Below are 25,033 nucleotides of genomic sequence, written 5' to 3'. Positions count from 1 at the left end.
TTCCTTGATTAAGCCAGGCTTAGCATGGCTGAGTTTGTGCACCCTGTTTTTCTGCTCTATTGGCCTAAAAGAAGGCTTAATTAGAAATCCATGCTGGCCAGAGAGTAACTAGTAAAAGACCAAGTGGTACTTCAAGGAAGGGTGTGCAAATGTAAGTGATTATGGTCTCAGAATATCTAGGCACAGACTCCTGCAACAAAATTGAATGTACTGCAGAATCTCGTGAGCTGAGCAAGGACCCCAGTTCATGGTCAGAGTTTTGGTCCGTACTTTTGGTCTGTCAAACTGGGGATGCTGATTGGATTCTGCCAGCCTTGGTTGTCTGGGAAGCACTTGTTACTCCAGGTGTAGATTTATCCATGCCTGATGATCAAGGGAGAATCAGGCATAGATTATGACATCAAATGTAGAACATTTTTTTTATTTTGCTTCACTTTCTTGTTAAAGGAAATTATTGAATTACAAAACATGTAACTTGCAGAACTGTTTAACCTTAGGACAAAAGTTTCTAATGCACTTTATTTCCAATTCAGTTGAATTCTGCAGGGATGTGGAACATTGTCTGGATCTGAAATCTGAGAAAGTTAGTTATGTCAAGGAGATTCACCCATCTCCATTTGCAAGCACACAGGAGATGGAAGTGAAATCCTCTTGTTCATATTGGGAAGTGAACTTTTTATAAGTTACATCCCTTGCTTCACAGTCAAGTGCTGTTGCAGTTGGCACCTGCACTCAAAGAATTTTTTGCTCTAATAAACTGGATGTGACAGAAGTTTTCAGACATAGACATACAGTTGGTTCCGTGGGCCTTGATGCATTAATGCATTTAATTCAAACACAGTAGGAAGAGGTTCCAGCTTAGAGATGAAAAGGATTTACCTAAACTCATTTAGCTTTTTAGAGACTTGAATGTGCTGTCTTGGCACAGAACAACGGACAAATGCATCCTGGAAATAATACCATCAGTTAACAGTAGAACTGCACCATAGAATTAACTTGGCCTAGTGCTTTTTCCTGTAGCTGAGCTATTCGTAATAGAATTACAAAAATATACTAACATTTTACAGAAAATGTTAATTAAGAAAATATTACATGGACAATTGTTTTGCTCAGAGTTTTCAGTCATGTTATTGGAGACTTTATTTTCCCCAAATTAATGCGTACTTGAAGAACAAACAAAAGGAAAACTGATATTAAACCAATAAGCATTGTAGCAATAATTGTTCCCATGCTGTGTGTGTCTTTCCTGAAGTTTCATATGCTAAGTGTGTTGGTGATTTTCAGTGTAATGTTGAGAATCATGCTAAAAGCAGCTTAGCCATTTAAGAAATTTCTCTCCACAGAATTTAGGCAACCTGTCCATCAGAGCCCACTGATAAATTCATCTATCACTGTCTCTGAGTTATAATTACCAGTAAAGAGCACTGCCATCCATTTGGGAAATCAGAAGGCCATTGCACTGTCTCTGACACCTGCATGCTAAACTTCCCCATCTCTAAAATGGTTTGTGGGCTGGTGAGCTGTGCTCAGATTTACTGGAGCCACTGCTTAATATTGTAGGTTGTAATACTGGAATTTTTGGCATCAAGGTTAGTAAGCGCTTATGTATTTAGGTACTAGGAATAACGCCTTGCATTGCTGGGGGAGTGGGAGGTGCAAAGAGTTCAAGAGCAGCTCTGCAGAGAAGGACCTGGGGGTCTTGGTGGTCAAGATGTTGACGATAACCCAGCAATGTACCCTCATGGCAAAGAAGGCCAATGATATCCTGGGCTGCATTAGGAAACGTATTGCCAGCAGGTTGAGGAAGGTGATCTTTCCCTTCTGCTCAGCACTAGTGAGACATGTTTGGAGTACTGTGTCCGATTCTGGGCTCCCCAGTACAAGAAAGACATGGTTTTAGTGGAGTGAGTCCAGTGAATGGCCACAAAGGTGATGAAGGGACTGGAGCATCTCTCGTACGAGGAGAGGCAGAGACAGCTGGGACTGTTTAGCCTGGAGAAGAGAAGGCTGAGGGAGGATCTTATCAAAGCGTATAAGCATCTGAAGGGAGGGTGTAGAGAGGATGGAGTCAGACTCTTCCCAGTGGTGGCCAGTGGCAAGACAAAAGGCAATGGGCACAGACTGAAATACAGGACGTTCCGCTTGAACTTAAGAATACAACTCTTTACTGTAAGGGTGGTTGAACACTGGAAGAGGTTGCTCTGAGAGGTTGTGGAGTCTCCATCTTTGGAGATGTTCAAAACCTGACTGGACATGGTCCTGAGCAACCTGCTTTAGTTGACCCTGCTTTGAGAGAGCTATGGACCTGATGGTTTCCGAGCTGGTCCCTTCCAGCGTGAACTGTTCTGTGATTCTGTATTTAAGTTTATCTATGTTAGTATTCTTATGGATACCAGTAGGGCTGCTTGTAAATGTGAGGAAATTAGTCTTATCTGTCCCTAAATATTTGCAGGATCAAGGTCTGTGTGAACAAGTGACAATCTGATCCGTTAATGTGGAGAATTTCGTCAAGAACTTAGGTTTAGCTATTGCAGAGAAAATGGCAGAGCAGTGGACAAACAGATCCTGTTCTCACTGCATGGAACTTCATGTCTGATTCAGAGAAGCTAAAAGTTCATTTCTAAACGTAATTGTTATAAACAAAATTTTAATATATGGTTGCTGATCATGGGGGTTTCTGGATTGCATGGCAGTATCTGTAGTATGCTTTCAAAAACTTTGCATATTAGATTAGACTGTGCCCCCAAATATGTTTTTATCTTGCATCTGAAGTACAGACTGCCTTAGGGAAAACAGTTGACTATCTCCCATATGGCCTAACCTGAGAAGTTACAGAATAATGAGAAATTTTCATTATTCAATGAGTTTATCTGCATTTCATTTAAGCTTAGTACTTTATGTAGATACATAGAGAGCTTTAAAACACCTCCAAAACGTGTTGTAATATAGCAATATTAAGTACAGGAGATGTTTTGACATTGAAAATATTGTTTATTCATATTTAATGAGGCTGCTAAATCTTAATGGCATTATCTGCACATCAAACCAAAGTAAACAGCTCGTTACCAATACTATCCAATAATAGTAACAATAAATTTAACAACTGGTGAATAAGTTAGAAGGAAAAGAGCAAAATAAATATTTACGGAATTAATTAGTGGCCTTGTATTACCTCATTCCATCTTTGTTCTATTACGGATGTTTGTTTTACTTTGTGTATTTCAGTCAACTGTCAGATATGCAGTCTGCAGAAGATACTTGCCTAGTTCTGTTTGCTTATTTTGATAACTTTTTCGGTTTCTAATCTAATGAGTATATTTATCAATTCTGCTGTAGCATCCTATATTATTGTTATCATCCTTATACTTGACTTGTATGTCATGTAAAGAAGAGAATGTTACTGTAATTGAATATTATCAAAGTTTTTCAAGTATTATATAACAATTTATTTCATTCAATGGGTATATCACCCAGGACAAAGGAAATTTGACAATTACTTCAGCAAGAAATCTGAAATTTGACCTATTAATCAAAACTTCATTCCTTTTGTCCTTCTTAAGGTTGTTTTTCTCTTGTCAAATGATTGCTGACTGGTGGCCCTCTGATATCCATACCTTGGCTCTTTTGAAGGCCCTAGGAGAAAAGCAGTTACATGATTTTACTTTGGTACGTATCTTTATTTATTTATTTAATTTTTCTGGGCTCTCACGGGGATAAAAGACATTCATCAGAATGTAAGAAAATCTTTCTGCTTGTTTCCTAGCAGGCTGTACCTATTTATTGTGTGGTGTAACACCAACAAGATGAACATACAGCTATGGCTATTGCTTATCTTATGCCATTATTATAATCATGACCACTTAATCATATTTCAGTGTTAGACTAGTAAGGCAACTAACAAAACTTAAAACTGCACACAAAATGTTTCTCTAAATCGGAAAATGTATGCATTTCAATAGAATAGCTAGCTTACAGCTTATCCCTGAAATAGTACTCATTAAAGGCTCTACAATGGATAGGTGGATGTGAATGAAGGGCCTGCTTATTTATTTTTATTTGGGGGGGATAACAAATGAGAAAACATGTGGTGATGCCATGATATGAATGCAACTACTGTGAAACTAATATGAATTGCAGAATCTGACACTGTTTCCTGCTATTTAGTGCACATCCTTTTTAAACTTGCTATCTCAATTAACCCAAGCTGTTAAGGGGATGATAACAAAAGGAGGATTTTCCAGGGATTATGTTTAGTAAGACTCTAATAGCAATACTCTAGAAGAATCTAGAAGAATACAACCTCATCGGATTTGGAAATTCAATTTTCAGGATAAAACTGAAGCATGTCATTTCTCCATTTTTCCCCCAAAGGGAGACAGCATCTCAGAGGGATGCTGTCCCAGCTCAACCTTACACTGAAATTACATTGTGCTAAGTTTTACATGGAGCTTTTCTAATCAGTTCATAGTTTAACAGAAGTAATTATTAGCCATTCCATTTTGTAGAAAAGGAAAATTTGAGCATGCTAAAAGTACCTAAATGAACTAAAACAAATGCTCAGATTTCATGGGAGAGATAACTGAGTTATCTATAGTAAGGTATTGCCTAGCAGTGAAGTTGTTACTAATTGCTATACCTCTAGGTGGCATGTAATAGTAAGTTGTAGAATGAATGTTGGGAACTGTCAGCACACTGTTTAGCAAATGCACAACAGAGCAGTCTTTGATAGCTGAATTTTTATCCTGTCTTAAGGTTGTTGCATTACCCTTTAATTTTAGTTTTACCGATGTGCAAACAATTAAATGATAATCATCTTATTATGAGTATTCCTTTCTTTTCTGTATTGCTTCCATCATTAAATCTCAAAGCAATTTGTAGTGGAGGTCAGTGTTATTGTTCTGTTTCACAGGAAAAGTGGAAGTGAAATGACTCGTCCAGCATACTCAGAGGCTGAATCATGAAGGGAAACTCAAATGCATGAATTAAAACTAGATGCTGTTGTCTAGTGGGACATGCTATGTGCAATAGAGCACAGGCTGAAAATTGCTATTTGTTTTGTCTTATTTATGTCATAGGGTAGGTGGTTGCTTGAAAAATAATAAGATCTGGTTCAATAGCACACGTGATGCAGAGTGACTAGAAGTCTGGCATGATTAAGCACTTACCTAGATTATATCATAGTTTTATATACTAATGCTCTCCGTGTGACATGATCTCCTGATATTTTAACCTGAGTATTTTAATAGAGATTCTGATCGGATTTACATCAGGCCTTGACTGAACATATATTTATGCTTTAGTTAAAAGGAGAGCCCAAATAGAGGTATATGTCCTTACTTTAGCAGATTTGAGTTAATGGAACTGTCCTTTGAAAAAGTACTTTTTCAAGTTTGAGTGAAAGCAAATTTATCATTGTTTTTGCCGACCATTAATTTTCCTCATGGTAAAAAAAAAATGAACAGCTCTCTGCTACAGCCACTTAAAGAACGCTGTGCCCCTTTGGCACAGACAAGTAAATAAGTCACACAGAGCCTTGGAATATTATCAGCTGCCGAGGAAGCAGACGTTTGACTGTGAGCCTGTAGACATACCCAGCAGGGTGCATAAAATAAGGTAAAAATAATTGTGCCAGTGCGTCTGGTTGAGAAATTCAAAATTCTTGCAAGTGAGAAAGTAAACAAACATATGAGATAGAAAATTGTAGTAACATCAGGGTGAGGTGGTTTGTGGATGAGCTACTTGAGAGCACAGTTATGCTTTTTGTATTTTGCGCAGTGTCAAAAGAGTAGACTTGCAAATGTATGACAGGAAAAGAATGGGAGCACAGAAATGAAACCAAAGGTATGATTTAACATAGTTGCATATGGGAGAGCAAAAGCAGACTCTTCAAAATAAGGCATTGATCCTTAATAGCTTTGCAAGAATCAATGCAAAAATCAGTGGGCTGATTTATACCATTTACATCAATCTATTCAGTTATCCTTTTGTTACTACTAAACTGCATCCACAAAGAGAAGATAATATTCTATCATAAATTGTGGGGAGAAAAAGAAATCCATTAATCAAAAATAGTAAAGAAGTCAGTTTAAGCTTTTGCTTTTACCTGCCTCAGGTTATGTTCCATTGCTTTTGCCTCGTGTACTGCAAAACATGCAAGATTCACCACAGTAGTGCCTCTGAAGTTTGTGTTAGAGTAAGAGAAGTGGTATTGGAAAGAAACTGTGGCTGAGATCTCAGCCATTCTGCTGTATGCTTGCTTACATAGGTATGCAGTCAGAAGGGATAGAGTTTGATACCTTTAGGCTATATTAATGCTACTCTTCAAAAAAATAGTCTCAAGAATGGCTGGGCTTGTGGCCGGTTGTCTCCAATGAATGGTGGCCTCAGGGACAGCCTGTGCCTAAAACGTCTGAGTATTACTGGCAGCACACCGTGATAGAGTCTGAACGCCAAAGTAAGGTAGAGGTGTGCTGAGGAACTGTGTGATCCAGGAGGAAGCTTCTGGACACGTGTGGGGTGTTGCTAAAGAGAGAGGACCTGGGCTTGAGGGCATCTCAGGTGCTTCTCAAAATTAGCCAATATTAGCCTGTGTGTGGAGAAGTATCTGATGTGGTCACCAAAAAGAGCCAGGGCTCTTATGAGTAGATTCAAAAAATATGTTTGATCGTGGAAGGAACCCAGGGCAGAATGATGAGAAAGTAAGTATTATGTGAGGATACGGTAAAAGGAATAGTTAGGAAAGGTTTGTACAGCTTTCCAGCTTATCTCTTCTTGTACGTACTTGCCAATGTATCCACACAGCTTGCTTTGATGTGTATTCCCAGAGATAGTTGTATGTGAAAATTATATTTGCTTCTTTGACTTCCTCTTCTTTAGAGGGGTGCCCAAGAGTGTGTTTTTTTGTTAGCTATCAGCCACTGTTCTCACAGCATTGCCTCACATAGAGCATTGCTTTCCTTTGCATGAAAGCAGCCTTATATTTGTAGGGAACAAACCAGACATGAATTAGGTGATTTCTTCAGTTTCCTTTTTCTTCACCGATATGCCCTCTTTTTGCATGTCCTAGCAAGATTTCCTCTGCTTTTGGTCTCTGTGAATGCTTTCATTGATCTGAAAGAGAATCAATTACGAATATTAAAAAATGAACTTCTGTGACATGCACAATCCTCCTGTAGATTTTCTTCTTTACAATAGGTTTTGTGTCATTTCTTTGTTCTAGACCATTCTGGAATGCAATGCGCAAACTTACTTCTTGCAGTTCTTTTCCCTGTGCTATAGGATTAATGCTTCCCTGAAAGACAAGCTAAGGTTACATCATTATTCTGGATTTATCTGTTAGTAAACGGTCTTTGTCACCTAAAGTCTTGAAGTTCTAAGTCTTCTTTGCATCTCAGTTACATGCTTCAAGTTTAGTGTTCCTTGCTAATTGTTTTTCAGAAGGGTTCCATGTAATCTTTGTGAATTTATCTTTTATTTAGGGAACGGATGTTAATAACACTCATAATCCTCTAAATATACAAATCAAATGTCACAAACTCAAGTGCTTGATTTATTCGTATGCAGGCAGCAAAAATATTTAATAGTCCTGTATTAAACTGGCTGTTCTAGTCCTTTCTGAAGTAAACAACTGTCAGTAGATGTTTGTGATTTCCATGGTAAGATGTTCAAAGAGTCCAGTGTATGTATGGTACTTCCCCCTCCCAGCTCTTGGTTTAACCTCGTATTCTCTCTGTTACTGCTTTTACTTGCTCTTCAGGATCAGTACTACATATTAGTTGCAAGTTTTCCCACAGTATTTCCATCCACCTGTTTTACCAAGGGAAGTTTCTATATGGTACCATATTAGCAATAACTTGCATGATCATCTGTTGAGAATTAGGTGCATCAAAGAGAAACAGAGTTATGCGTGGGATGTTGGCTACCAATTTTGCTTTTTTGAAAGGTGCAGAAAGTTTATTACTAGACTCTAATGCAGTCGTTCAGTTATATTCCATTTTTAAGGAATTTCATCATCAATATTGTTATCAATGTACTTTTTATGGTAAAGTCTGAGCAATTCACGTTGATAAATTATGTCTATCTGTGTTCTGAGTAAGAAACAAAAATAGGACCACAGAAATGAAACTTTGAAAAAAGTCCCTTAAGTGCTCAAATAATGTCCTTAATTTCAGTCTGGGTATCACAGAAGACTGTGTACAGCTGCCAGTCAAGACATGGTGCAGATAATCAGTGACTCCTGTCTTTTGGTAATTTTAGGGATTCACACATTTCCCAGTACCACAATGTCTGTGCCCTTCACAGCATTTCTGGGTGGTTGAGATACACTGCTTTTGTACCCTTTTTAGATCAAGAACCCAGCATACTTCTGCTTTGTAAAGAATTCAAAACTGTATCTCCTGACTTGAAGCAAAAGTGGATGACACTATCTTTTTTGGGGGTGTACTTTTATTCTGCATCATTATAGAAATTTCTTTGTTAAGTTTTACACAGATTCTTGGTTTTCATGAACAATTGAGCTTATGCTATGAGGAAAAGAGATACTTACTTCATACTTGTTATATTGTCTCTAATACCAAATTAGCAGTTCATGAGTTGGAGAAGGAATACAATATTTGAAGTGAAATTGAAATTTTAGAAACTGTTCAGGCTTTTGGAAACATTAATATGTAATGAGAATTTGATACATTGATACATTCCCTTACTAGTAAGTCAAAACCTAACCTTGCTATCTACCGGGCAAATAGACTGGGGAGTGCTCAATGATGCCTGTGAAGTCTTGAAACTAGCTAAGAGACTTTCAAACAGAGACTCACAATCCTTTTATCTCTGAAGCCTGAATTGTTCTTGAGGGATATCTGTTTTTGCTGGACCTGATGGCTGAATATTTTCAAAATGTCAGTTTTGTCCAGTATTAAGAGACTTTGGGAGTTGACATGTTTCCAGAATTCGGCTTTCTAGAGGTCCCTCTTGGCTCTTCAAAGCAGAACAGCTTTGACGTCAGTTGTTACACTCCTTCATCTCCAAAGCCTATTTGCTAACAGCTTTGGAGAATGTTCAAGCTGGTGAAAAGTGTGATGTGTCAGAAAGTACCATTCCCTAGCCCACCCAGGTGTGTGATCACACAAAAGAAAAAGTATTTCCATCTATTACATGAATTTTGATCTTTGACATGATGATAGTTCAAAATAAGGGAGATGAAAGATCAAACATAACATAAATTGACATGTCAAGTAAAACACTAATGAAGAGTTACTTTCTTTAGCTTTAAAAACTGTTTATTGTTCGAGTTACGTGCCATATAAACTTGGGAGAAAACTTATTTGTCAGTGTCTTTTTCCCTTGTTCTTATCAACAACTGGGAAAAAAATCATTAATATTCTTGTTTTCATGAGAATAATGGACTACTTGCAGCACGGGTCACTATCCAGAATGAACAGGAATGACGGAATTGGTTCCTGTGCCTGATTGTTAAAGTACAAGTTGTGACAAGTTAAGGAAAGCATCACCAAACTGAATGGCAGTGATGACTGTTGATGGGGTAAGAACAGGAGGGATTTGAGGAGTGTATTAAAAAATAGAAAGAAAAAGAATTTGGAAACAGTGAGCAAGGAGATGAAATATAGCTTAATCTAAGAAACAGCTTAAAGGTTTTGGAGTCTTTGTGTGTGTTAAGCTATCTGAAATAGCTTGCCACTTGCTATAAACCATTTAGAAGAAGTCAGGTTTTCACAGTCATCTTAATGTGCAATGTGGTGCAGTAGAACAGATGTTCAATTTCAGTGTCCTAAGGCTCAGCATATGGAACGCATGGCTTACTGAATTAGGATAACTACTTGTCAGCGAGTGGAATGTTTTTCAGGGCTTTCCGATGTCATCCAGAAAGATATATTCTAACTGAGATACGGATCTGCTTTTAAACTTGGGTGTCTAGGGACTGCCGTCTAAATAAAAGTATCCTGTATTTCAGAAACATCTAGGGGATCTGTGTTTGAAAGAGATTTCGATCTTCACTAAAATGAAAGTTTGTGAGTAATATATCATAATGTATTGATTCTATAAAAATATGTATTGGCATGGCTTAGAGATGTAAGCTGTCATGTGTTTTAAAAAATCAACTACTGTCAGTAGTTGATTAGCAAATACAGAATAACTACAAATTCATGACACAGTTCCATACTAGATTCAGTTACACAGGATTTGATGCCAAGACCATTGTCAGATAGGGTACTTGTGTGGCTTCTACCTGATCATTGCATCAGGCACAAAAGATATCAACAGGTTTCTGTGGTGTAGCGATGTTGTCCTTCTGACCTTCATTGTAACTAGTTCTCTGCTCATCTTCATTCTTTTATTGTCCTGTTCTGTTTTCTCACTCCATTTTGTTTATTATTGTCCTGAATGTAGTCCTAGTGCCATGAGAGTGAAGTGACTGAAACTTTGATTACTCAACAGATCTTTTCAGAATTTAGCTCACTGCAGCATGTGCTCATAGAAATATATAGCATTTGTTATCGTCAGTGACTGCTCAGTTATATGTTTACTGAAGAAGAGAGTAAAATTGTCATTGTGCTTTCCAACAGCAATCTTACTGATTTTTTTAATCTGCTGTCCAAATGTCTTTATTTTTCATTTTTGTTTTCATACCACAATGAAAGAGAGATTAAATCTTAAACATATTTTAAAAAAGAATTGATTTAACAGCAGTCTGGGGGATTCTTCTGTTGGTTTTTGCTTTTTAATCACTCTCTTTAGTTTAGGCTCTTCATTTGGCGCTTTGCATCTGTATATTTATTGAGCTCTGAGGATTTTGATTCCTACAATGGAGACCCTGTGTTCCTCTGTTCGTATTATTTTGGCTCCTACAGACTACTTCTTTTCTGTCTTGTATTTTCCTGCATTTTATTTTAAAGAAAGCCAGGGAAAGTGACAATGCAAATTAGAGTACTGTGCTTTGTAGATGAATACTGTGTCAGGATGTGACATCAGCCACAGGGCCCCTGGCTGCTTGTTCTTCTTTCTTTCTGCTTTACTTGATGCTATTCATTGACCGACGGGGGCTGTGGGAGGCATGGATGGAAGGATGGTGCTGGCTCTTTAAAGTATTTCTGCCTACCAAATAGATTTTGAAGGTGCAGTATAGCGCTCAAATTATGCTTCCTTTTTCTTTCTGGTGCTTCTCTGGTCTTATTCTGACGCTCTTAATGTGGCTTTAGAACAAAGTGTATTTTTTAATTTTTTTATTTCTGAACTAATAAAACATCTATAGAGTCAAGCATTAGCCCTGCAGCATCCTTTCTCTCTGCTGCTTTTGCAGCCTGTAATAACCAAAGTAGGTTAAAAATAAAAAGAGAAAGGAAAAATGATGAAGAATTTGCCTGTGGAAAGCAAAATGCTCTGTAGAAAACTAATAGTTTTTATGACAAAATTCAGAAAGGTTTTGCAGACTCAGGATGCAAAGGTAGGAGAGGACCCTTCACGTTCTTTCTTGGAATGCACAAGACAAGGCTGCTGCTTCTTCTGCTTCGTGGGGAAAGGGTTTTGAAACCAACTCTAGCAACTTCTTTGTGAGAAAAATAAAAATATGTTTCAGTTTTACTCTGATGAGGAGTGAGAACAACTGGCAGCCTTACTGCTTTTCATGAAACAAAATTCTGTATTTTTTCCAGAAAGTCCTACAGAAAATGCTGTGTAGAGTGACCTTCATAACAAGAGTAACCGTTAGTGGTATGATCTCCCTGTTGCTCTCCTGCCTTCAATTTTTTGTGTACCTTCTTGGACATATGACAAAACCAGCGGGTTTCGAGATGGTCTGCCGGTCATTTTTGGGAGCCATCAGTAGCTCTGTGTTGGTTCAAAACCTTCCAAAACACAATGAGAAGAGAAAGAGATTTTCTGTGGGAGTTGGAAGGATTCTGTAGGAGGAGGGATTGTCTCTGGTGGCTGGCAAAGGGACAGAGATAGGATTTCTAACAAAGGAAATATTGTCCTTAAATTTCTTTAAATTAGGCTGCAGGTCAGGATCACTGGATCACAAAGATGGCTTGAAGGAGATGTCCTTCTCTCTTAATTGAGTCTGTACTGTGAGGAGATAAAGGCTAGAGCCACTGTTGAGATGAAGCAGATTTTACAGAATTCTGTAAATATTTATTAATTTCAGTATTTTTATTTTTATTTTTTTGAATTACATGACAGTTTAAAAGACTTTCTCTCTCAGTTTAGGTGGGTTTGGTTGTAATTTGCTTTCCATTAGTTTTATATTCGTGTAAACTACCACCTCTGGTTTCCTTTCAACCTAAGTCTGATGATAAAAAAACAAAACAAACAAAAACCCTAATCGCATGAGAACTTGCACTGTTTTGTATTCTTAATGAATACTTATTTGTCACTATCCATATCAATAATAGCTTCAAGCAGTGGTGTCATTATTGTCTGTTTAGCTGTTGTCTTTTGAGCTGTGCATGAGAGAATCTGTATCAAGTGTCTGTGGTTCCGCAGTAGCCACTTGCTGCATCTCACCTCACACTTTAAATTCTAAGTTCTTTTGGTCAGAAAGTTGGTTTCATCCTGGTGTCTCTATCAGGAGTTAATTGCGCTAGTCACCCTTTACAGAATATAATCAATATAGTGTGATTAAATGCAACTGAAATTAAATCTGAAAAAGTAAGATAAGCTGCGTATCCAGCAATGCTTCTTTCTCCACATTAATATGAAAGGAGGTTAGCAAACTAGCTCAGATATAGCAGTTTAAAATTAAGTGAGGCGAGTCCCACCAGATGTGTCTTAATGAACAGTTGTTCATTGTTTATGGTGCTGTACATATTTGTCCTGCACGATCAGCTGCTGGTTCTGTCTTGGACTCCTACAATACATGTGATCCACTAGAGAATGTTTATCTACTTTGTGCACAGAAGATCAGATGAAAGAAAGAGGCAGGAGGCAGGGAGATGACCATGACTTGTATCCTGAGACAAGTTCATAAATAATATTCAGCTGCCATTTAGGGAGTTAAATGAAATAGCTTTCCATTCAGTGAAATAACAGGTGATTAGATTTTCTATGTCTCATTTAACCCAAGACTTGTAGGAGACATCAGTCTAGGCTTTAAGGCACATGGAATTTACAGGACATGTTGGCAAAACTGAGGATTTTTTCTTGGTGGGTTTTCCACTGTGGCCCTTTCATGGGAACTAAAAGGCATCATGAGGTGTCAGAGCGGTTCTGTTTCAGGCACAGAGGAGCACCTGCATTCTGACCCTTGTAATGAGCATTGTGGTGCTTGCATCCGCTGCAATTACAGTAGACTCACTTGGTTTCAAACGTGTGTTTCACGTTTGAATTAGTAACAGAGGCAAGCGGGCAATTGGAGATCCAGACGCTCCCGTGCTACTGAGTAGGAAGTATATGTCATCTGTGCTCTCTTACAGCCATGAGGTACTTGGCTTCTAACCAAACAGAGTTTTAACTAACAAAAGTAAGATAATATGTCTCTCAGGCAGGCATGATAAAATTGGATCAGAGCAGTCATATGAGCCCTAACCCTGCAAATGCTTAGGTACAAGCTTGACTCTAACCACACAAGCAAAACCAGAGATGAAAGCTTTGCCTACTATTAAGTGTATACTTGCAAGATCTAAGCCACAGTAGCAGAATTTTGAAATACAGAGAAAGCTTATGGTTAAAATAAGGAAGGGTTTATGGAGAAGTAATCTTGTTACCAGTTACGTCAATGGGAAAAGTGCCTCTGACTTGAAGAGTGCCCGATTACAACCAAGAATTGTATATGAGGGATAATACTCTCTCTCAAGATAAATGGGTATGAACAGGAAAATTCCAAATGCATCAATAGCTTGAATTAGAAGTGAAGAGAGGAGCTAAATATGTTTGTCTTTGACACTGTTAACTCTACTCAAGCAATATTTGTAGAAGTTTGTAATAAGTGCATCAGGTGAGAAGATATGTTGCCATCTGTTTACCTCACAGAAGCACACGTTGGCTTGTGCAAGCTAGGTATTATAACTGACTTGTCAAGCAAATGCCTGTTTGTTTCTGCAAATACCAGTACTGAAGTTTGCATACACACCCACAGAGGGGCCACCTGAAAAGTGAACTCGTACTGAACAAGAGCAAATGAAGAAAGCGTCAAGTACTAGCCACAGTGTAATCTTTCTTGTTCCTTATGAATATGAATGAGTGAGTGTGTCTTCTGTCTTTGTAATTTATAACCAATTCAGTATGATTATACTTGCTTTCAACCTTTTATTTCGCTTTCTTGAATATTATGCTTATTTACCATCAGTACAGGTTTTAGTAGATGCACATGGGCAGAAAAGCCGCTGTCTGCTATCTCTGTGTGGAAATGTGAGAGCGAACAAACTAAGCAGCATTATATTCTCGCTGGATAGAAGCTTCTACTTCAGCTTGTCTCCCTCTGAAGTCTCTGGCAACAAGACATCTAGATATGGAGCCTTAACTGCAGATTCAAACTTCCTGTTAGTGACAGAAAAATTATGAAGGAAGAAAAAATTACGAAGAAAGGTTATGAGCAAAGACTGTGTATCGAAGAAATACAGCAACTAGCTCCAAAGAGACCACTGATTTCTTTAGCTAAGAGTTTCTGGTTACAACAAAGTAATTCCTCCTGAAATACGTGGTCTTTTTATTACTGTCATATGACAAGGCTGACTGTCCAGTGGAGCCAGACTAGCTGGAAAAGGTCAAATCTATGTTTCTCTGCCATAGCTCATTGATTTTATCCCAATAAGTTAAACCAGGAAAATACCTGCATCTTTGGTGACAAGTTGCTGAATGTGAAGAACCAGAATTGTCCCTCGTTGCTGCTGATTCTTCTGTGAGCATTCACTCACTGTCAGGAGTTGCTTCTAAAGTACTTTGGTGCAATTGGATCATTAGAAGTAGCAGGTAAATAAGAAAAGAGCAATTCTATAAACCCATCAGATTTCATCATTTGCCTTCTCATTGAGTGCTGAGAATGCAAGTAGTCCCAGCATACTCAAAATTTGATGGGGTTGTCACAGACATATTCAGATATATTCACAGACAGAAGCAAAATTCGTTAATATCTCCTCAGACACTCTAATAGATACTAATGTTGAAAGCTAATTGACCGATAGCAGCCAAATTCACCTTACGCACCACTGTCTTCAGTGGCATTACCTACTGGCTGCTAGGTCCAAACAGCTATTTTGTTTTGGGGATTTTCTACGCTTCTTGGCTGTTGACACCAGTTAATCAAACCTGACTTTCTTCCTGCCTTAAGCATCTTTTACAGTGTACACATGGTGCAGAGGTTGATGACTTCCTCTGATCTGTGGTGGCTGATATTATTTAGTTTAAGGATTCACTATGATTGAAATAGTTAGCAATATGGATACCTTTATTATTGACCAGAATTTATAAACTGTTCTTTTCTGGATTGCTTCCAGTTGTCAAGGAATAGGACTTGCTTCTGCGTGGGAAGAAGAGTAAGCTGTGCTAGAACACCAATGTAATCATGTCACATAATTGTATTGATATAGCTAATAATACAAACACTTATATGGAGACATCAAACTGAATAAAAATGTAGTAACGCTACTACCAAGTCTATTAAGTGGACCAGATGTGAGGCTACAACAGAAGAAGGATGTTTCAAAGCACCAGTAGTTTTAAGGAATGAGACCAAGAAAGAGATTAATTCTTTCCCATTATCATTAAGAGTACAAAATTACTGTTACTGATTCTATCCTGTGTCATATCTAGGGAATTGACTTGATTTCTGCTCTAATAGAATCTACATGTTTTCTTTATTTTCCTTTTCTGTAACTCCTTATGGACCTACTTTCTTCCCTCATGTGGATGGCTGCAATGAAATGCAATGGGATTTGCTACAAGGATTAAGAATATTTGGCCCTGAAATGTACATATGTGTTTCAGTTTGGATTCTTATTTCTAAACTGTGAATCTTCATGACATTGTTTAAGAAAGTTTTTTGCATTTTCTCTGAAAAAGTGGTATTCTAGCTGGAGACTTTTATTTTATATTTATAAATGAAACAATACAAAGATCATGTATTTTTCTAAATGTATTTAAGCTTTATATCTTCATTTGTGGATTTCACAAGATAAAACATGTTAGAGACTAATGCCCAGTTACTCTGTCTTTTGTGTAATCCTTGCAGATTTTTTTGGTTATGGAGCAGAAATATTTACTGCGTTTTATATAATAAAATAACTTATTACATTTTGCTGAATATCTGCAAATCTCTTCATTTTTCTGATATGAAGTGAATACATCATTTTATCTTTATCCTGTGATAATATGAAGGGGAAATATTTATTAAAAAAGTGGTAATTAATAATGCATTGATTAATGTAATTTCTGACCTGAGGACACAGTGAAAGTGGATTAAATGGACAAGATGAACGTGGGAATTGGAGCAGAATGTGGAGCTCATTGAATTGTGTTGCTTTTTTGCCCTCATAGTATGCCTGTTAGGTAGTCTCTGAATCAGGCTGCCTTGCTTGCTTGTAAAAGTTTTTTCCTTCTTAGAGATACATAGCTCAATGGATATGCATAAGCGCTTGAGCAAATGCCTTTGTAGTTGAGAAATGCAAGCTATTTGCTGGGAAAATAAGCACAGAAACCTCTCTGTGGAAGAGAAGTATAAGAGGACTCTATGTTTTCCCTGCTGCTTTCTATATGCCGGAGAACAGCAGTTCTTAATCTTTGCTAAAGGCATATGAGATAATGAGTGATATTCCATGGTTTGCTCTAGTGACCTGTTTGTCATTTTCCGGTGGTTAATATCCTTGCCTCTTCTTCAGCTTTGCTGGCTTCTGCCCAGCTTTGGCAAGCTTGTTACAGAGACTGAAGCTTAGGTGCATTTGTTGAATTCCAACCAGTAATTCTGTTCTCCTCCCCATCATCGTTAGCCACCTGGGCCACTATAACTACCATATTCAAAAGGGGTCACAGTGCTCAAAATGAGATATTAAGGTTCAAGACTATTCTACATAAATGCCTGGTCAAGGCAGGATATCTTGCTGCAACCCAAGCAGGTCCTTAAACAAAAAAAAAATTAAAAAAGATATGGAACTGAGGTGGTGGGACTTCTCTGTTTTGGGATATGTGAAGAGTCACTGAGGAGGCTGGTTCCATAGCAAATGATCAAGGAAACTAGGAAGGGGTAACCGCAGCAGTAGGCCCTTTAGTCGCCTGCTCCAAATGCACAGGAGGATCATGTGCATGAACTCACAACAGCCAAAAATTCAGATACCTGAGCTGTGTAGAGCTGGCATAGGTCTGGCAGATCTGTTTGTGCCCCTTGCCATGTTCCACCAGCTGGGCACCATTGTGCTGGAGAAGTAGCAGAAACCGTCTGTGCACAGGAGAGAGAAACATTTTCCATTATGGGAATTTCTGTCTCTTCCCCTTCTCCCTCACTACTTTGTCAAGGCTGCTGTAGAGAGTGAAAAGGTGTGAAACCCTTATAAAGCTAGTAGTAATTAGAGGGAAGTTGAGGAAACAGAAATGAACAGGCAATGAATATTTTGCCTCCCAGCCCTCTGTTTCTATTTATAAAAGTACAGACAGCAATGTGAAAATTAGAGAGATTAGATTTCATTATTCTGAGAAATTTCTCCCGTGAAGACTACATTTGTCATCCTGTATAATGAAAACCTGATTTTGACAGTTCCATCTGTAAGTAACACTCCACCATGCAAATGCTAATCTGTGACTCATCATGCCACAGAAAGCAGGCCTGCATTTGCAGAGTGACTTTCCACTTTGTCTTGTCTTTCCACTTTACAGTTTTATTTCTTTTATTAAGGAAGCTTCTATCCACTGTTGTTCAGCAAATAGGATCTCATCAAGTGCATCATCTTCATCTTGACAGAATTGATTCAGGAGCTGAATTATACACTGAGTAATTGGAGTGACCTAGCAGAGAATGTGCCTGAATTTATAAATAGGATCTGAACTCAAATAACACATAAATAGGTAATAAACCAATCTACAGATTTCCCAGGAAAGTCTCATTATCAGCATCCAAAACCTCCTTGATTAGGTTGTTGTCCTGGTCTAAAGTCCAATTTATTGCTTTCCCTTTTAGATAATGAATTATTCCATTGGTCTCAGCCAGAGCTCTGTGAGCGAAAGATTTTGAGAGCTTATTCTAGAGAAACTGTCAGTGTTTTACTATTCTTTTCCTTTTTGTGTTGCAGCATGGAGTTGTGACAGGAAAAAAGTGGAGGACAACTCAAGAGTTTTTGAGAGGCTAGCGTTCCAGGTTTCTGTTGTCAGATGATCTTGATACACAGAATTTTTCCTGAAATTCTCCATGGGAATGACATATTCTTGATTTTTCACAATTTAATTTGAGCATTTCAGTGATTCAGCTGGCAAAAACATTTTGAAGAATTAGCTGCTAAGATATGGAAGTGTTTGAGTGAGGTGGTACTATTTAGGATCTGTTAATTGGAATTTTTTTTAAGATATTTTTTCAAGATTGTTTTAAAAGATCAAAAGTTCTCCCTCATGGTTGCTCTATTACTGTAATACAATAAATGAAGTTGGAGCATGTTTCTTCAAAGACATTGAATGTGGCTGTAAACTGGATGAGAGTTTAACGGTCAGGAAATGGCCAAGCCTTGGGATTCTACTTGTATTTGCAACTCTGCCTTGGTAGCCTTAGGGAGAACTTCTGCTTCAAGACAGACCTAGATGCATCATTTCAATGAGAATAAATCACTAAGGCATTACATGCTTTAGTGTGGAGAGTGCAGAAGTTAGAAGTTGTCCAGATACGTTGTTTTGTTTTGTTTTTTTTTCCCTCTTTTCTCTGGAATATTTGGGTTTGTTACAGTTAGAGATTAGACCTGAGAAAGAATGGACCAGTGCCCTGAGGGTGATACAGAGATGCTCACACTTGTTTGGCTTGTGTAATTTGCTCACCTGTTTAGATTTGAATGGAGTACTTGAACTGCAGTCAGGAAAACAATGTCCTCATCTATAAGTAGCAAGATCATCTGGCCATGTCACAGCAGTCTGTTCTATGCCAGCTGTGGTCATGAGTGATAACTGATATTTTTTATGCACTCCACTCTAAGTGGAGTTAGTTTGGTATAGAAAGAGGTGCTATAACATCCATGAAAATTTCTAGAGCTTTAGACTATCAGCAAAACTGTAATCTGAAACAGCCAATAGCAGCCAAAAATACATTTCCATGTACAGACATTCCAGATAGTCCCATCACAAGGTTAGTTCTGAGTTTTATTAATATCTCTGGGCTCAATTAAAAAGTGTATCTGTATAAAGGCTAATATGTGGTGGCAGACCAGAAGTGAGTCTACATGTTCTGATAGTCTCTTCTCTCCTTGCAAGAAGTAATACATTGATCCTGTACTACCACTGTTTCTACCATTTTCTGAACTCTGAATGGCAGGGTTTTAAAAATATGCAGGGAACTGTTTTAATCACTAAGTGGCTGGTTCAGTGTGATTTACCTGTCATGTATATCAATATATATTTGATTTATATCAGTAATTCCTGGCTATACTTTCAAAAGAGCTTTCCATAGAACTTAAACTCCTGAGTCACTATGTCATTTACAAAGAGAGTCCTGAGTCACTTAATCACTTTTGAAATGTTGCACCATACTATTACATTGCTATAACCTAATCAGCCCACATTCTTCTGGAAGCTTTTATATATGGTGAAACAAGGGTGTAGTAACTGAAGGCATGAATTCACTGAATACCTAGAGAGGGATTTATTGCCTTAATAATCCCTTTAATACACTATGAATTTCCCCACACAGACAGCCTAAGGATTCCGCAGACTGGTTCTGACTGATGTTTGACCTTTCTGGTCCACCTTCTAATTTTGACTATAGAAAACAGTTCCCCCACCTTTATTGTCACAAGTGAAAACAGCATATTTCAGTGCTTCAGCTAGTGAAAACATTTTGAAGAATTAGCTGCTAATACATGGAAGTGTTTGAATATTGCGGTATTATATAGGATCTGTCAAAGCCCTAAAATCAGTGATTCTGCTTACCACCACTCCTGGAGAGGGGCACCTGGAGTCAGTTCTGGTTAAGAGAAAGAACTCAATATTGTTTCTGACACTGTATGACAGATGAAGGGGTAAAAGCAGTTCTCTCTTGGTTCTTTTCATCTTAGCTGAAAAGCATGGCATTTTCTTACATATTTGACTAAGAACTGTCAAACCATGGCAAGCCTTTGATTTACATATTTATTTGGTCTTGTAGGTTGCTAGCTATTAGGTTTAAAGGTCCTTGGGGAGCAGCTGTAGAAAGCAGAGGAGAGGAGGGCTCTTTGAGCTGATATTTTGCTGTCCTATTTTGATTTTACCAAATCAAAGACTACAGTTTAAGACAGATGGCAGTTCCAGACTAATAGTGAATAAAGCTCACTAACATTGAGAGGCTTTGTGGGACCCAGGGTGTGTGGTCTATTGCAGTTAATGATGTGCAGTACATTCAGCTTCAAAACAACAACAATCCAATCTCTAACTGTCTTACTATAAACTGATGGAAATCAGTGACTGTTCATTTTGTCTGCTTAGTGATTTCTGAATCTTTCTCAATGAAGAACTTTGTCTTTTCCTTGTTATGGAATTTTTTGGCAGGTTGTTTTTCTTCCTCCAGTGTAGTTCATTTCCTTTAACAATCATGCAAACCATATAGGAAGAACAGCAATTTTCAATTTCTAAATAATACTCTTACTTGTAGTAAAAATAATAATTGTATTAAAAATCCTAGTTGAGAAATTTATTTACCATCAAAATAATAAAAAAGATTAAAGTTTTGTTGATCCTATCTTAAAATTCAGGTTTTGCCTAATTAATGCTGTGAATACTTCTAGGATGAACAGGGTTATCTCCACACTCTGTAGAACTGAAAAAGAAGCAGAATTCTGTTTGAAGTTAACAATCTTCTGTTATCCAAATGTTTAGTAGTTTGTTTCCTGAAATGTTTAAAAACATGTCTAAAAGAAAATGAAATGGGCCATGCCTCATAAAGTGGAATGAGAAATGTAAAAAGGGTATATAAATGATAAGACACTCATAAGCTTTTACTTTTTCTCAAACTCTGTAAAAAATTTTCTGTTGCAATATTCGCTTGATTAAACCTATTGGCCTCAATGATCCTATTTCGGAAATATATGAGATTGTAAAAAACATGTATTTTTACTTCTATTTATTTATTTCTAGTGGAACAATTAGGAAATTTTTACAAAAAATAATTCATCATTTATAATCCCAAAACGTAGTCAAGCTGTGGTAGCCATTCTGAGTGGTCTAGATATCTTAAACAAAAAACTACTGCAGTTTAGCTCAACCAACACTGACGTTAAGGTAAAATACTACATAGTGGTAGGGTATGTCAGTTATCCTCAAAATGAACATATAAACCTGGGAAATCTACAGTTAAAACTATATGAGGAATAGACTGAAGAACATCTTAGTGTGGTTATACATCATTAGGATATGCCAACAATATCTCTTTTCTGTATTTATAAATAGCTTTTGGTTAAGATTTTCTAGAGTATATAGATTTCTTTGAAACGTAAAAATCTTGATTCCCAGGATTTACATAAATTGACTATGGAAAATTATTATATTTTAATTACGTTCCTTGTATATGTTATCAGCTTTAATACTATGTGAATATAATTCTTTTGTATGAAATTGTATTTCCTACAAAACAATGAATTTCACATGTAAATGCTAATCCTAAATTAAATCCCAAGGAAATAGCAACCTGAATTATTTCTAATGAAGTATCATCCTTAAATCCTCCTCAAAAGCAAATAAACAACTTTTTTATTATAAGATTAAGTATCTCCTTCAAAGACCTTGTGTTCCTGGTACTGCTATTTCAGTTTGAAGTGGACGAGCTATAGAAGTATAATTACAAGCTTTGAACAACATTCAAGGTAATATGTAGCTAGAAGCCTAGTGGCAAATGTAAAAAGTAGACTCTTGATAAGAGTTCTTGACACATTTGTCCAATCTCTAGCATATTATTGAATTATCGCAACAAACTTGCTGACGCAAATTTTGAGTAGAAAAAAGCTTGTGATGGCTGGGTAATTCCCCTGTTACAGTTTCCTCTTTAAGATAGTCACTGAGCCTGTCTGTAGCATTACAATAATAAAATCAGCAATAGTTAACAGCTTAGCTTTGCTATAGTCTAAAGTCACCAGTTAAACCTCAACATAAGATTTCCAGTAAGAGTTAAATCTGTGGCTGTTAAAAATATCATTAAAGGGAAAGAGGAAACTTAAAAAGGTACTTCTTCTAAAATTAATCAGAAAACACAGTTTGTTTCAGCTCGTAATTTATTTTTTTCAAATGTTCTTAAAGAACTTATTTTAGTCTTCAGAATCAAAGTTACATATTTTGGGGAGACAACCTAAAACAGCTGAATCACTGCTTTGAATAGAAAATAAAACTCAGTCCTAAGTAAATGTCACAGTGACAGTTTAACTCCTTTATCTGTCTTTTTTCATGTGTGTGTGCACACACGTGCGTGCACGCACACACACACACACACTATCCCTGTGTTAAGAAAAGGCAAAACAGAAAAAATACTAAAATTGAAAGGACAAACATCCCAAAGTTAAAAAATCACAGAACTGAAGATGTCTGTATAGTCCAATTTTTATATGTGTAAATATGACTTCCTGCTTTTATGAATATATGTTTCAGTACAGTCTGATTAATTACTATTCTCTGTCATCTGTTTTGGCCTCAACCAGTCCCATTCATCATCTCCATCAGGCCTTCGCCCTCATCAGTATTTTCATAATCTCAGTCGACTTCTCCTTGCCCAGTAGATCTACTACAATATCAACTTTCTTGTGTTTGCTATAAAAAAGCCCTAGTTTTCTCTCCCTGAATCCTTGTCCCTTGTTTCCCCCCCCCCCCCCCCCCTCAGGTATGCTATGTGCCTTTATAACGGGTGAAGGTAGCTATCTGCATTTCTTTGATGGCTAACATTTAGAGGGAGACACTGAAAATAGTGGACAGATTTTGTTTCTGTTACTTTTAGGTCTGGATCCTGCACACAGCATGGCCTAGAGCAGTGAGAAAAAGCAGTTTCATACAAAATCCTTGATAGCTGCAGCCACAATTTGCAGATGATTAAGCTGCACAAGTCCAGCAAGATTCTACTGATCATATGCAAGTTAATTTTTTCAATAATTTAGATAAACCAAATAGAGGGAGCATCTGACTCCTTCTGCAGTAATCTGTAACACATTATGAAGAGGTAAAGTGCAGTAGAGAGGGATTCAGTCAAATTTGATCAGATGCTTTTACAGAGAGTGAAATGAATGTGCAAAATAAGCTTTCCAACTCTGCTTCAAAGCACAGGGGATGTAAACCTTAAAGAGACAACTCAGCAGATTTTTTTCAGTTTGTCAAAATAAACTATTTTACTCTGATCTTGTTTGTGCTGAAGCTTTCCTCACACATGCACACACAAATCATTTGATTTAGATATTCGGTGCCTGGAAAATTGCAGCCTAAATGATTTCAAAGTTCATGATAACATAAGCAAGTGAAAACTTAGCTTGGGAAATTTGGACAACCTTGTTGATAAACATTGCAACAAATTCTACCCCTAAGAATAAGGACAGATGTCTAATCCTTTTTCAGATACTAAGATTGCTATCTTATGCTAATACCATTATGTGAAATGAAATGTGTTGCACAGAAAAACAAAGAATATCTGTGAAATCAAAAGCCCAGTGTTATAAAACAATACACTTCAAATTATGCCTTTTTATCAAAGCCTATAGAAATAGAATATGAAGTACTGGAGCTTGCTCCAATCCAATAACCTGTTTCTTCACAGCTGAGCTCTGCTATTGGATGTACATGACACACACTGTTGTTTCATAGGGAGTGGTTTGTACTGGGCCTCAAAATCAGACCTCCTTTGTGAAAAACATTGGGAATTAACATAATGGATGTAACGAGAAAAACAGATTGAGGGGAAAAGCCTTGTGTTTGAATAAAAGGCATAGGTAGTTTTTATTTTCAAATACCTTTTAGTTACACTAAGTTTGTGTGCAACTTTTAAGAGCATTTAGAGAACACAGCCAGTTGGCTGAAGGGCAAATTCCATTAAATAGCCAAAAAAATGGAAACACTGACTCAAGAAATGGGTCTTCTGCCTATCGATCCTGTTTCAAAGGATTGTGAATGTAGGCTGGCAGCCAGGGCTGTTGGGGAGTTCCACTGGCAAGGGCCGTTGCAAAATACATCCTGCCCACACACAAGTATTCCAAGAGGAGTTACCTTGCGAGCTCTAGCTTATCTCTGCAAATGAAATGATGTTCTGTAATGTGTTCATAAAATGAGCACTTCCATGCCACACCTAAACAGACATGGTCTTTCCAGCAGATTATTCTGTTTCTTACTGCACTTCCAACATAGTTTTTTAAGAATAGGATGTTAGTGTGTACCCCCTTCCTGAAATCTTAAGTGCTGTTTCTAGTACTAGAGAATTGAAGTTTTTTGGAGTCAGAGAAAGGCAACTCACCTGCTTACATTGAAGCTTTTGGCTGAGCGTCTTGATGAACTGGATTTTCTATGACTGCAGACTGGCTAATCATTTCCATTAAGGAGATTTTCCAACCTGTTTTCAGTGTGATCCAACAGCTTTTTCTGTGAATATCTGGACCCTTTCTCACACACTGAAGCCTACTGACAATATCATATTTTTTAAAGTTACTTTCACTGCTCTCTGAAAAGTAATCTATGGACTTCCAGTGGTCTTTAAATTGCTGATTGAAGCCCCGTAGCCTCAGGAGCCTTTCTATGTTCTTTAGTTTTTGCTGAGAGAAGTCTTGAGCACTGCCTCTTCTGAACTGAGGGCTTTGCACTGGGAAGCCGTAGTTTGTTTTCTATTTTCCCCAAGCAAGACACAAGTACAAAATGGTCTTTTATCATACGCACAGTAAGTGCATGGTCTCAGATGATGATTTTTTTAAACTTG

General features: G+C 37.4%; 1 long non-coding RNA gene across 1 annotated transcript in view; it reads left to right on the top strand.

Moving 5' to 3' along the window:
- Nucleotides 1–3,569: 3,569 nt before the first annotated feature.
- The window catches only part of LOC112996528 (uncharacterized), a 117,734-nt gene continuing 96,270 nt past the window's right edge, over nucleotides 3,570–25,033 (top strand). Inside the window, exon 1 of the long non-coding RNA XR_003262473.2 lies at nucleotides 3,570–3,666. This is a non-coding gene — a long non-coding RNA (uncharacterized LOC112996528). The remainder of the gene's footprint in view (nucleotides 3,667–25,033) is intronic.

The sequence above is a fragment of the Dromaius novaehollandiae genome, chromosome 4, assembly GCF_036370855.1.
Source record: "Dromaius novaehollandiae isolate bDroNov1 chromosome 4, bDroNov1.hap1, whole genome shotgun sequence".
NCBI classification, from domain to species: Eukaryota; Metazoa; Chordata; class Aves; order Casuariiformes; family Dromaiidae; genus Dromaius; species Dromaius novaehollandiae.
The sequence above is the reverse complement of the archived record's forward strand: the minus strand, read 5'-3'. Positions and strand labels throughout refer to the sequence as shown.